Raw genomic sequence first — 11,996 nt, 5'->3', positions numbered from 1 at the left:
ATTGACTTGGAAAGCTTTAGTGAAACGCTTGAAATTTTGACAAGCTTGTCAAATTATTTTGAGGAGTTAAAACTAAACAAAATCAGCACATTTAAAATCCGATCATACAGTGCTACTTTAGTTAAGGAATTCTATTCAAGTATAGTTGTTGACAAAGATGAACAAGAAGATCTTGAGGATTATTCTGATGAGGGTTTGAATGTGTATTTCAATGGAAAAGAGTTCATTGTCACTGTTGCAGATTTAGGGGAACTCTTTAAAATAGAGTGTGATGAGGGAGAATTTGAATTCCCTGATAAGTATGACCCCTCGTCCTTGTGGGAAGTTATCACAAGGAACAGAGAAAAGTATTCCTCCAAAAGCAATTTTGGGCTTATTACAAGTCCACAAATAAGGATTCTGCATTATTTTGTTGCTGCCTGTCATGACCTAGTACTCCTTTCGAGCCCGTGACAACCGCCGCGACGTCCCGATAGACATTCATTACTCGGAATGCCAACCGGAACCTCGCAAGGCTTTATATCAGTTTTCACACCTCCCCTGTGAGCAACAGTTGTTAAGTATCATGTTTTGAGAGATTATAAACTATTTCCAAATCAAAAGAATAGAAAAATAATTTTTTTCTCACAGGGGCATTTTGGTAATTTTTCCTTGAAAATCTCGAAACTAGCTAAAAATGTAGTATGCGAGTGGAAAACACATATTTCATAATCTAAAATAAGTTTAGATGTCTAAAACATTCATTTAAAGTAAAACTATACCTACTTGAATATAATAAAAATATTCAATAAAATATTTTATTTTCTTATAAAACAATATTTATAGAGTTACCGGTAAATAATTTTTTTAACGTAAAAGTTAAATAAATTCATACATACTGTAATACAGATAACCAAAGCATAAGAGTTAATTTACAGTGACACGTGGGCCCACGAATGACCAAAAGTATCTAAAGCGGTAAACCTGCAGTTTTTGAGGATGCAAGTCCAACTGTAGCCCTCAACGAAATGAGCTATCTACCAACTATATTGAGCCTGAAAGGGGTGAAAGGGGGGTGGTGAGATTATATAATCCTAGTGAGTAAACAAATATCATCTAAAATATCTAAAGCAGAGTAAATGGAGACAAATAAAATATATTAGCATAAAAATGATTCACAGCATTTCAAACTCGTTTTAATAAGATAAAATAGATTCATTTCACCCAAATAAATAACGAGGCTTATGATTTCCTGAAAAGCTTGGCTCATGCCAAAATCATTCTTATACTCAATTATCAGGGATACCTTGGCTTGGAGCTATCCCAATCGAGTCTACCAAGGCTGTTAAAAAAGTCATGTACGCATAAATCATGTTTTTATTTTGAAAACATAGTCGTTCCTTGGTGTTGGTTAAGTTCATCCTCACGTGGTGGTTTAGCCTGAAGTGAACTCTAAAGGTGTACCTCGAGAGTTACCCTACGTGACTCCCCAATCAAGGTAAGAATATGACAGGATTTCGTGCCCCTCATAAAGGCTGGTCCACAGAACCCGCCCACTGCAGCAAACTAAACCCACCATACAATGAAATTTGCAATAGCATGACATGGCAATTATTTTATTTTACAACCTCTCAAGGCAAATCAACAGTTCATACATTTTCAGCACATTTACCAATTCAACCATGCATGCCAATATTATCATAAGCCATTCAATTCAAATCATGATTTATAACACAACAATTAGTCTCCAATTACTCCATTTTCAAAACCATCATTCAATTTCAAGACAATTTTATAAAATCATTTCATTTATTTTCATTTTGCTTATAAAACATAAAGATTTACCATTTAAACTCATTTTCCATAAAATCACCAAAACGAATTAAAATTCACTTCAGATAATCAAGATGATGATAAGGTTACTCATTGTATCAGGAGTTTGAAATACTCTTATTCTCAGTCTTCTGACACAACATCTTTACCCTTGTTAGAGGGCTCACCACCTATATACAATACACGACACATAATTCAATATACTGTGTCATACCATTATAAATCTATTTTAGGCTTTATACTAATGCATGAAATGGAATGCAAATTGTTCGAATTATCATCTAAATACGGTGTTCTACACAAATTCAATTGTGTACCTAAATAAAATGGTATTGGCCTAATTCGATCTATCACCTGATTAATTGGCCAATACGTCCAATTTAACTCCAAATAATTCCATTTTTCTTCCAATTCTCCAAACCATCAAACACAAGTCAAATAGTATAAAATTTAGCAAAATCCTCTTCACATATTCTTTTAGGAATTTTGGCCATGGTGGGTGCATCAACACTATGATTTTTTCTACTTGATTTTCTCACCATAATTCATCATTTCCTAACCAATTAATTTGAAATAAAATCAAATCCACCATCCACACTCTACATGGAAGATTCGGCCAATGATGGGTGATGGGAGAAAATGAATTTTTCTTGTTGGTTTTTTATGCTACACATCACTAACTAACTAAAAACACTACAATACATTAAAATCTATCCAAATCAAGCATCAAAACCTCCCTCTAAGTGTTCGGCCAGCAAGGGATTCATCATGATTTCATGTGATTCAACCATGGAAAATAAGAAAAAATGCTTAAGAAAAAGAGATCTCAAGCTTAATTGAAAAATCTTACCTTTTTTTCACTTGTTTCCTTGAATTTCCACACTTTTCCCTTGAATTTTTCCACCTAGGGTTTTGTTCTTCCTTTTTCTTGCTTCTCCTTGGTGAGGCCGACCATAATGAAGAGAAATAGGCTGGTTTTGTCCTAATTTATAAGGAAAATAATAAAGAAATAAAAGCTTGACACTTGTCACCTTACCATTGGTCCATTTTTAAATTCTTAAATATTAAGCTTTCTTTCTCCACCACATAAAATCCTTCAATTATCCATGATAATATTGGGTAAAATCCATATGCTGGACAAGTGTTGGGTGGTGTAAAATTACAATTTTGCCCTTAGATGGCAAAATGACTATTTTGCCCTTATCCTCGAAAAAATGTCAAAATTAAAATTCTTCACTTCTCAAACTCAAATTATACTCCAAATGATCAATCTTAGTAAAAAATTTCATCCAACACTTACATCTTAACCTCGGGTGGCAAAATGACCATTTTGCTTATAGGTCATGAAAATTCCAATTTGACTCCAAATCTATCCTCGAACTCCGAATCACCATTTTAAGTCATTCTAGGGTTTTAAAATTCTCAATTTCATCTTAAAATCTCTATTTGGACTAGTTTGAGGCTTAATTCAACTTAATTATACCATTTGGTACATTGTCGTCCTTTAACAATTTTTGAGGTACCTAAGTAAGCAAACATGTATTCTTATGTAGAAATGGCGTAATAAACATATTGTAGAGCTGGGCTTGACATTGCCAATATTCATGGCAAGAGTGGAAGCTTAAGCTACATTAGCCTCCAAGATTTATGGCTAATGGAACATGCATTTAGTGGTGTGGCACTTAATTTGGGAAGATTTATGATTGAAAGAATGAGGGAAGCATGCAAACTAAAGAAGATAAACTTTCCATATGGAAATATCATCACTTCTCTAGTGCAAAAGAAAGGAATTTGGAGTTCTAGATATGAGGCAGATAAGGTCAAAACCAGAGATCAAGCCATTTATCTAGGAAGCTTGCCTAAAATGGGGTATAAACTTGATGGAAAAGGTTACATTAAAACCCCCAAGGCTGGTCCAATGAAAGAATCCTCCTTACCTGCTCAACCAAAAACAGCACCATCTTGATTCTTAAATGAAGTAATCTTCAATCTACTAATGAGGATTGATGGGAAGCTCTCAAATGAAGGAGAAAAATTTTAAAAAATTGAAGAAAGGTTAACAGAAATGGAAAGAAAAATGAAAGGAAAAGAAAAAATACCAATTGAACCAGTTGCTGCAGATTGCTCTGCAACTCCTAGCCTAGCTTCAGCAGAATAGGAAGCTGAGGTGCAAGTTGAAGGTCGTGAACCTAATATGGAACAACCAAGAAAATCCCCCTCACTTGAGGCTCAGGACAAGGATGAATCTGATCAAGGAGTTGAGGTGCTTGGATCACTTAATGAAAATCCTCCCACTGAACCTCAACCTCAACCAAAACCTCCACCATCTCCTCCACATTATGAGGAGGTTTCAATCATGGGACTTTTCCATTAAATGGTTTAAGAGAAACAAGCTGAGAAAGAAATAGCTAAGGCAAAAGCTCAACAAATAGCATCTGCATCAGCTTCTACTGAAGAAGGGCAATTAGGGAAAGGAAAAGAAAAAGTTGCTAAAAAACCACAAATAAAATCCAAACCACCAGGCATGGGCAAGAAAACAATGGCAACTAAAACGAAGTTCATCAGAAGAAGGAAATCATCCAGATTGGCTAAGAAGGCCAAGCTAGCACCAATCTCCTTTCTTCAACACCCTCTTGAGGTTTCATCTTCTGAACAATCCCTTGAAAAATCACCACTTCAACCCTCTCCTCCACCAGAATCCTCTCCCCAACCCCTCGATGTCAAATACGACGCTAATGATGAGTCTTCTCCCTTATCCTCCTCAGAGAGTGATTAGAAGTTGATGATGACAAAAAAGGGAGAAGTATAGAAACGATCTTAGGGAGATAGGAAGTAGAAACTATCTAGGGGTAGTTACGAAACATTAACTGTTTTTTTTTTCTGTTGTTTTTGCCCAACTGAAAGTTGAACACTTGATTTTAACTTTGTTGGTTATGTTTTTGTGTGAAAATGGATGCTAATATGTTTATGTTATTTGGTTGCTGAAAATTGAATATCTGATGGTATATTACTGTCTATGGTATTTAGCTGTTGTTGTTAAATCTGGTGCTGTACTAATATTGAGAAATTATGCTGATGATTGATTCTATCATGATTTCATGAATGGAAAATGTTTTTGGATATATATGGATGCAAAGTATACTACATTTGATGAATAATTAATTGCAAAGACAAAATCTAGAAACAATATATTGTTGACAGACACTATTGAAATTTTTATGATAATCTGTCAACATTCATCTACTATAAATCACTTTATACCTCTACATATATATATATACTCTGAATATATAGCATCATTTTCTATATGACATGAATAAAGTTTGTTGGAATAAATAAGCAAAATATGCACACATTAAGGGGGAGCAATCCCCATCTTCTGCAGAATTAAAAAGAATAAAAGTACACTGTGCTATTAATCAAGGAATGTTTTGTCATCATAAAAAATGGGGAGATTATTCACTCCATTAGTTTTTGGTGATAATAAAACATTCCCATTTCATTTGTGTCTAATATTTTTGCTTGAGTGTGCAGGACAAAATTGTATGAAAATAAATATTCAATCATTAAAATGCACATATCAAAGAGCATAGAAATAAGGAAGCCATATTTGACCAATAAGACAGAAGCCCCTTAGTTGATTAAGGAAAAGTTAGTCAGCTAAGATTCAAATTGGAAGAATGACGGGTTGAAAAGTGTTGAGAAATAAAACCAACTTAGTCGACCAAGAAGTGGGTTAGTTGACTAAGTGCACACTGCCAGAACTGCCAGAAATTGGGAACAGAAGACAGAGACGACTTATTTGACTAAGATATCGGTTAGTCGACTAAGAGCATTCTACCTGCAAGTTTGAACTCTGCACTAAAAGATAGATTAATCGCTAGAATCAACTCTCAATTGTTTCCAACGGGCAAAAAACTGTCAAACGACCATCAGAGTTGTTTCTTTAATTATAAAAAAGGTTTCCAATGGCTAGAAGAGTATTCAAGGCTTCCAAGAGCACAAAAAGAGTCAAAAACTTAGAAAATACATGCTGCTCATTTACTGCACTCAACTTCCATCCTTTGTAATTGTGATCTGCACTTCATTTGTACCACTTAGATCAACCTTCTGATCATAGGTACTTTCTTTTTACTTCTTTTCTTGTATTCTTAGAGTGAGTAGGGTCACTCTAAGTGATTAATTCAAGCTAGGATTGCTTGGATGACCATAGGTTCTAACTTAGCCTTGAAAAGTTAGGTGTTGGGTTTTAGTTAAGCCTGTGAAAAACTATTGTAAAAGGTTTTGGCTGAGCCTGGTAAAAGCCATTGTAATGCTTGGTGAAAGCTTGTGAGTTTCACCATTTTAGTGATTTGGTTTGAAAAATCCTTGGTTGAACAATCAAGGTAGTGGATGTAGGTCTTTGACCGAACCACTATAAATCGTTGAGTATTGTCTCCTCTATTTTATTTTTCATTTTCATTCTTTCTAAAATCGTTTCTTCATGATGCATCAAATTTCCCATCATTGATCTTCAATTGCTCCCAATTCGAAATCAAGATTAGTAAGAGCCAAAAAGTGTTATTCACCCCCCTCTAGCACATTTATTTGGGACCAACATAAAATTATTCCATTTGTGAATAATATGAGTTCCATGACATGTAAATATAAAAAATCAAACAAAAGAGATTAATTATCCTTGAAGATGTAGACAAAGAAAAAGAATACGTGTAATTAAATTAATTCATCTAAATTATGCTAAGCTAATTTAAGAAATGCCATATGGCAGTTTTGATCATCTGGTGTAGGGGTTCAGATTATGTTGTAATTGGTAGATGTGAATGACATCTTGTGGTGACACATTGAGTGGGAGCAGATGCTTGTGGTGACACACTGACTGCAAGCAGACTTATGGCATGACACGCTGACTTGTTGTAGTCTTGTGGGGTGACATGGCACGGCCCAATTGTGGTGACATGCTGAGTGAATGCAAACTTCTGGCGTGACACGTTGACTTGTTGTAGTCTTGTGGGGTGACACGTCACAGCCCAATTGTGGTGACACACTGAGTGCATGCAGACTTCTGGCATGACACACTGACTTGTTGCAGTCTTGTGGGGTGACACAGTAGGGGCCAATTGTGGTGACATGCTGAGTGTATGCAGACTTATGGCAGACACGCTGACTTGTTGCAATCTTGTTGGGGTGACACGGCATAACCCAATTGTGGTGACAAGCCGAGTGCATGAAGACTTGGCGTGGCATGCCAAATTGTTGCAGTCTTGCGGGTGACAAGGTACAAAATTAATAAAATTAAAAAAATTTTAGCTTTTCTATTTTTTGGATTTTTTCAATATGAAGTTTATCTCTCTATTTTAGCTTTTCACTTTTCAGCTTGATTTTATGTTTAATTGATAAAGAAGTAATGGGAAAGTAATGTATAAAATTTACGAACATTAAAAGTAATAAAATTAATTATATATACAAAAAAATGATGTACATACAAGGGCTGATATGTTTAGGGTTCGCTCTCACAACTGTTGGAAAAAATTTCTAGTGCGTTTTGGTGATTCATATTTGCAATCATATTCTGCTTAACTCTGATATTTTTCGATTGCAAAATATCGTTAATATACCCTATCATGAACATACCTCAGTTGACACTATCGTTCTACCTATGCACTCTAGCTTTTGGCAAATGGATATCCAATGGCATCGGCATCAAATCCCGTGTCTTCGGCGTGTTTTGTTGAAATAACCGGCTTGGTGGCAAATGATTGGCCTAATAGTTGTAAGGGGTGTCATCTGAGCTGCACACACTCCGTTATCCTTAGCATTCTTGCAGAGTCCACCACCTTGATCATCCACCTCACCAAGTCAATCTTCGCAACCACCCAATGCCCGCCCACATTGCAAGGTGCGAGGATGAAATCGACATCTTCCCATTTTTTATCCTATGTCGACCTTTCACCCTCCACGTTCCCCCGTAACTCATTTGGAATTTTCATCGTGGACCAGGCATCTTCAGTTGGAAATGCGGTGTGTAGCATATGGATGGTGTCCTGTGAAGCATGTATACATTAGCTTACACTTAATGCAATAAAAAACTGAGTATTTTCAGAATTGAAAAATTTTCAAATAAACTTACGAAGAATATCGTGTCAACCACGTATGCACAAGTAGTGTACAGCTTCGACTTCAGCCCTGTCATCCGCTTACAGAGTATGCTGAGGCATGCGTCTATATGTTCACTACTCATTTCTTTTTTGGGATCCTCTAATGTTGTGAAAAATTTAGCACCTTGATCCCCTAAGATCCAAACGTCACGCCTGCATATGTAACATAATGAATTTCAAAAGCCTTGTGGATTAATGTTTCATTAAAAAATAATATTTGTAATGTTATTTAAGAGCTTACCTCGCACACTCGTCTTTCTTGAAAGCTTCGTATGCTTGCACCAGTGCGTACTAAGGGGTCGACGTACGAGCTTGACATATATTTGCTCGCTAGTTTGACTCGTGCCTGCTCAATTAGGTCTGAAATTGGTGCTGCACGATGATGGACATCAGACTTTGCTAACAACAACCGTGTCCCGCTGGTTTCAGGAGTGCTCTAAGGAAAATGGTCCCCTTCAGCCTGAAGTGATGTAAGGTTCCCATCCCCTCCTTTTGCTACCTTTACTACTGCATAAGACTCAAAAAGATGTGTCCTTCAACCACGAGCGACTAAAGGTCCCCCTTCCTTCCCGTAAATGCATCGATAACTGAATCAGCCTTAGGAACATGGACTCCTTAAGCCATGAGCGAGTGAAGATCCCCCTCCCCTCCCGCAGATGCATCGATAACCAAATCAGCTTGAGGAACATGGACTCCTTCAGCATCATCTGATTGAAGGGTCACATCCCTTGCCACAACATCATCTTCATTATGGCCAACAACATCATTGTGAAAGTGAACAACAGCTTTATCATGCTGCCCATCATTAACATCAATGTCCTCACCAACATCGTGAGATAAAGGATCACCCTACAGAACGAGACAAATGGGAAAATTCGTTAGCTTATAAAATACCACAAACCATAAACCGAGAACAAAAAATACAACTACACCTACTAAACATAAACAACCAATATATGAGTGAAGATAGAATATTGTACTTGTGATTTTAGGACCTCTAGAATACGAGCAACGACATGGTCTTCAAACGTCTGCATTGCTAGAGTCAATGATTGAATCAAAGCCTTCAGCTCCGACATGTCTTATTTATGCCGATGCATGATCTGTCGCAACTGACGCTTCGTGACTACTCCGTCATTGACTCTTGTCGAATGGGTCAACTGCAATAACATATATTACTATGTTATTCAATAATTATATAAGGAATTGTTGAACATTAACCTTTACAACTTTTAAATCCATACTGACGGCTCGTTATCACTGTGCTATTGAGCAAGATCAGTCTGTGGTTGGGGAGCTGCCGTCGCCTCCCTCAACTATAATGACAGAAATTACTGTGTTACTCAATAAACATATGCAAAAATGTTGAACACAAACCGTTACAACTGATCTTACAGACGGCTAGTTGTAGTGTGCATCTGAGAAGGACCTGTCGATGGTTGAGGAGCTATCGTCGCATTGTCCAACTGCAAACACATATATGCTAATCGATAATCACATATGGAATTGTTGAACACAAACCGTTAGAACCGTCCTTACCGGCTATTCACTACCATTGCCGTGGTCATCCCATTCCTCCATCAACTTAGACGCCGATAGCTCATCCACTAAAGCAACGACAGTGTGCCTCTGCTTGATGCCACCAGTGGCTCTATTCTCTTTTAATTTTCTCTTTTTTTCCCGAGCACTTAAGCCTTAGTCTAGCCGATCCTCCGAGTGCCCTATTGGCACGTATTGGTGCCTCTCAGATAACGGGACATCAATGTCCACAAAATACTCTGGGCTGAACTCATCCGGGGTGGGCTCCAAGGTCTCAATTGCCTACAATTGCAAAATAGGGATTGTGATTAAATTTTAGGCAAAATTATTATACAAATGCACAGTAGAAATTAGTAGCTATTCACTCACCTGCTCAGATGACTCCAACTTCTCAATTATTTTGTAAAAGTCTTTCGGCTTTTGATTGCATTGCTATCTGCACATATGTGGGTAGACGTCCTTCAGAACATAGGGGGCAACTATTTTTCGGAAGGTTGGAATTGCCTCCATTACCTAGAACTGTAAGTCAAATGTAACATTATTAGACTGTAAATGATAAATGAGTGCAACCATAAATTTTTATGTCAAAATGAAATAGATAAATGTTTAGTGACAGTACTTGTATCACCCACGCGAATTCATAAATGTTGTACTGTAAACGAGTAGCCTTCTATGAGTTTGAATTAGGCACTTCGAACCCCTTCAAAAGGTAGTCCTCGGTCAGCCTCCAAACATAATGACCCCATGGGAAGGCATTCTTGGCATCGATGTCCTCCGCCAATGACAATAACCAAGGCGTCAACTGTTTATGGTAGTCTTGACCAAATAAAATGTTATTTACGATCAAGACAAGTGCCATCTTGGTCGCGTCGCCTAGTCACTGAAAGTTACCTTCATGAAAAGTATCAAGCAACTCCTGCAGCTTAATGCTCTGTTGCCCGTTCCAGTATCTGACATGAATTCCATCCGTAACAACCTCATATGGTAGTATAAACACATCGGGCATTAGACCAAACTTCAGTCCGGTGATAAGGCAGAACTCGTACTTTGATATCCGCCCCTTGGTCTTGCTAATGGCAAACCATAGCTCGTGCTCCATTGCCTCTATCTAATTGATTCGACGAATCATAATGTTATGCAGGAGACTAGCGCTGAAGTAGCCTTGTGGATATATGTCTAGCAGCATTCTGAAACATGTACGCTTCACTGCATCGTACTCTCTTTTCTCTTGGAGAGTCTGTTGATGTAATGCAGCTACAACCACTTATAGTGGGTGTTGATAGCAACATTGAACGCCCACTTCTCCCTCGGCACAAGAAGCAAACTATCAAGATCCTCATACTGACTGGACTGCACCTGCAAAACATGGCCCACATGCACGAGTTAGTTAACCCATAATGTGGAAACAAGGTATACTGAAGAAAGAAATAAATGTTGTTACATGCCATGCATATCAAGTAAAATGTTGTAACACGCCATGCATATCAAGTCAAATGTCGTGACATGCCACGAATCAGTGTTGTGACATGCTATACATCAGTGTCGTGACACGCCATGCATCAGTGTCGTGACATGCCAATCACTGTAATTACTTACTCGTTACACCAACAGTCGTGACACACTAAAAACCAAAAAAACCAATTAACCCATAACACGCTGGAACAGCCGTGACACACTGAAAACCGAAAAAAGCAGTTAACCCATAACACGCCAAGAACAGCTATGACATGCTAAAAACCCCAAAAACTAGTTAACCCACAACAAGCCATATGCAGACGCGGACCCCCTTCAATACTTTGGTACGACCATAAAACCAAGAAGAAAACAGTTTAAGCAAAGCATAACAATTGCAAAAAAAAAAAAAAACACCAAACAACCTAGCAAACCAACAAAAAGGTAACATTTTAAGCAAACCAACCCAGCAAAAAATCAACAAACAGAAGGAAGATTAATTTTAGAGTGATTGACCTCTTCACTGATAACCGACATTGTTGTTGTGATGTAGTTAAGCTTGCAAAGAGCGAAGTCAAACTCTCTGTTACCTTTTGGATTAAGGAATGAATGAAACTCTTTTACTTCCTTCACACAGACGTTTGTGATTTTAGAAAAATATTTAATTAAAATGAAATGGCCTTTTATATTCATTTCATTTGTTCAATGGAAGTCCAAACGCCTTCCTCGTCATTTGCTCGCCTTCTTTCACACCATGGTGTGTCACATATTAAACCCATTGCGTGTCACACGTTCAAGCCATGCCGTGTCACACGTCTAACCATGGTGTGTCCCACACTCTAAACGCTGTCTTGTCACACCCGTCCCACATATTTTCACTGTGATGTCTCACCCATTTTCACTCTAGTGTGTCACAAATTCCCTCCATGGTGTGTCACACACTCTAAACCCTGCCGTGTCACACCCGTGTCACACATTATCATTGTGCCGTTTCACACATCATGACCCTACTGTGTCACACATTTTGACCATGCCGTG

Source organism: Theobroma cacao, chromosome 5 (genome assembly GCF_053813885.1).
Source record: "Theobroma cacao isolate CCN51 chromosome 5, ASM5381388v1, whole genome shotgun sequence".
Taxonomy (NCBI): Eukaryota; Viridiplantae; Streptophyta; class Magnoliopsida; order Malvales; family Malvaceae; genus Theobroma; species Theobroma cacao.
This window is presented reverse-complemented; position numbering follows the sequence as displayed.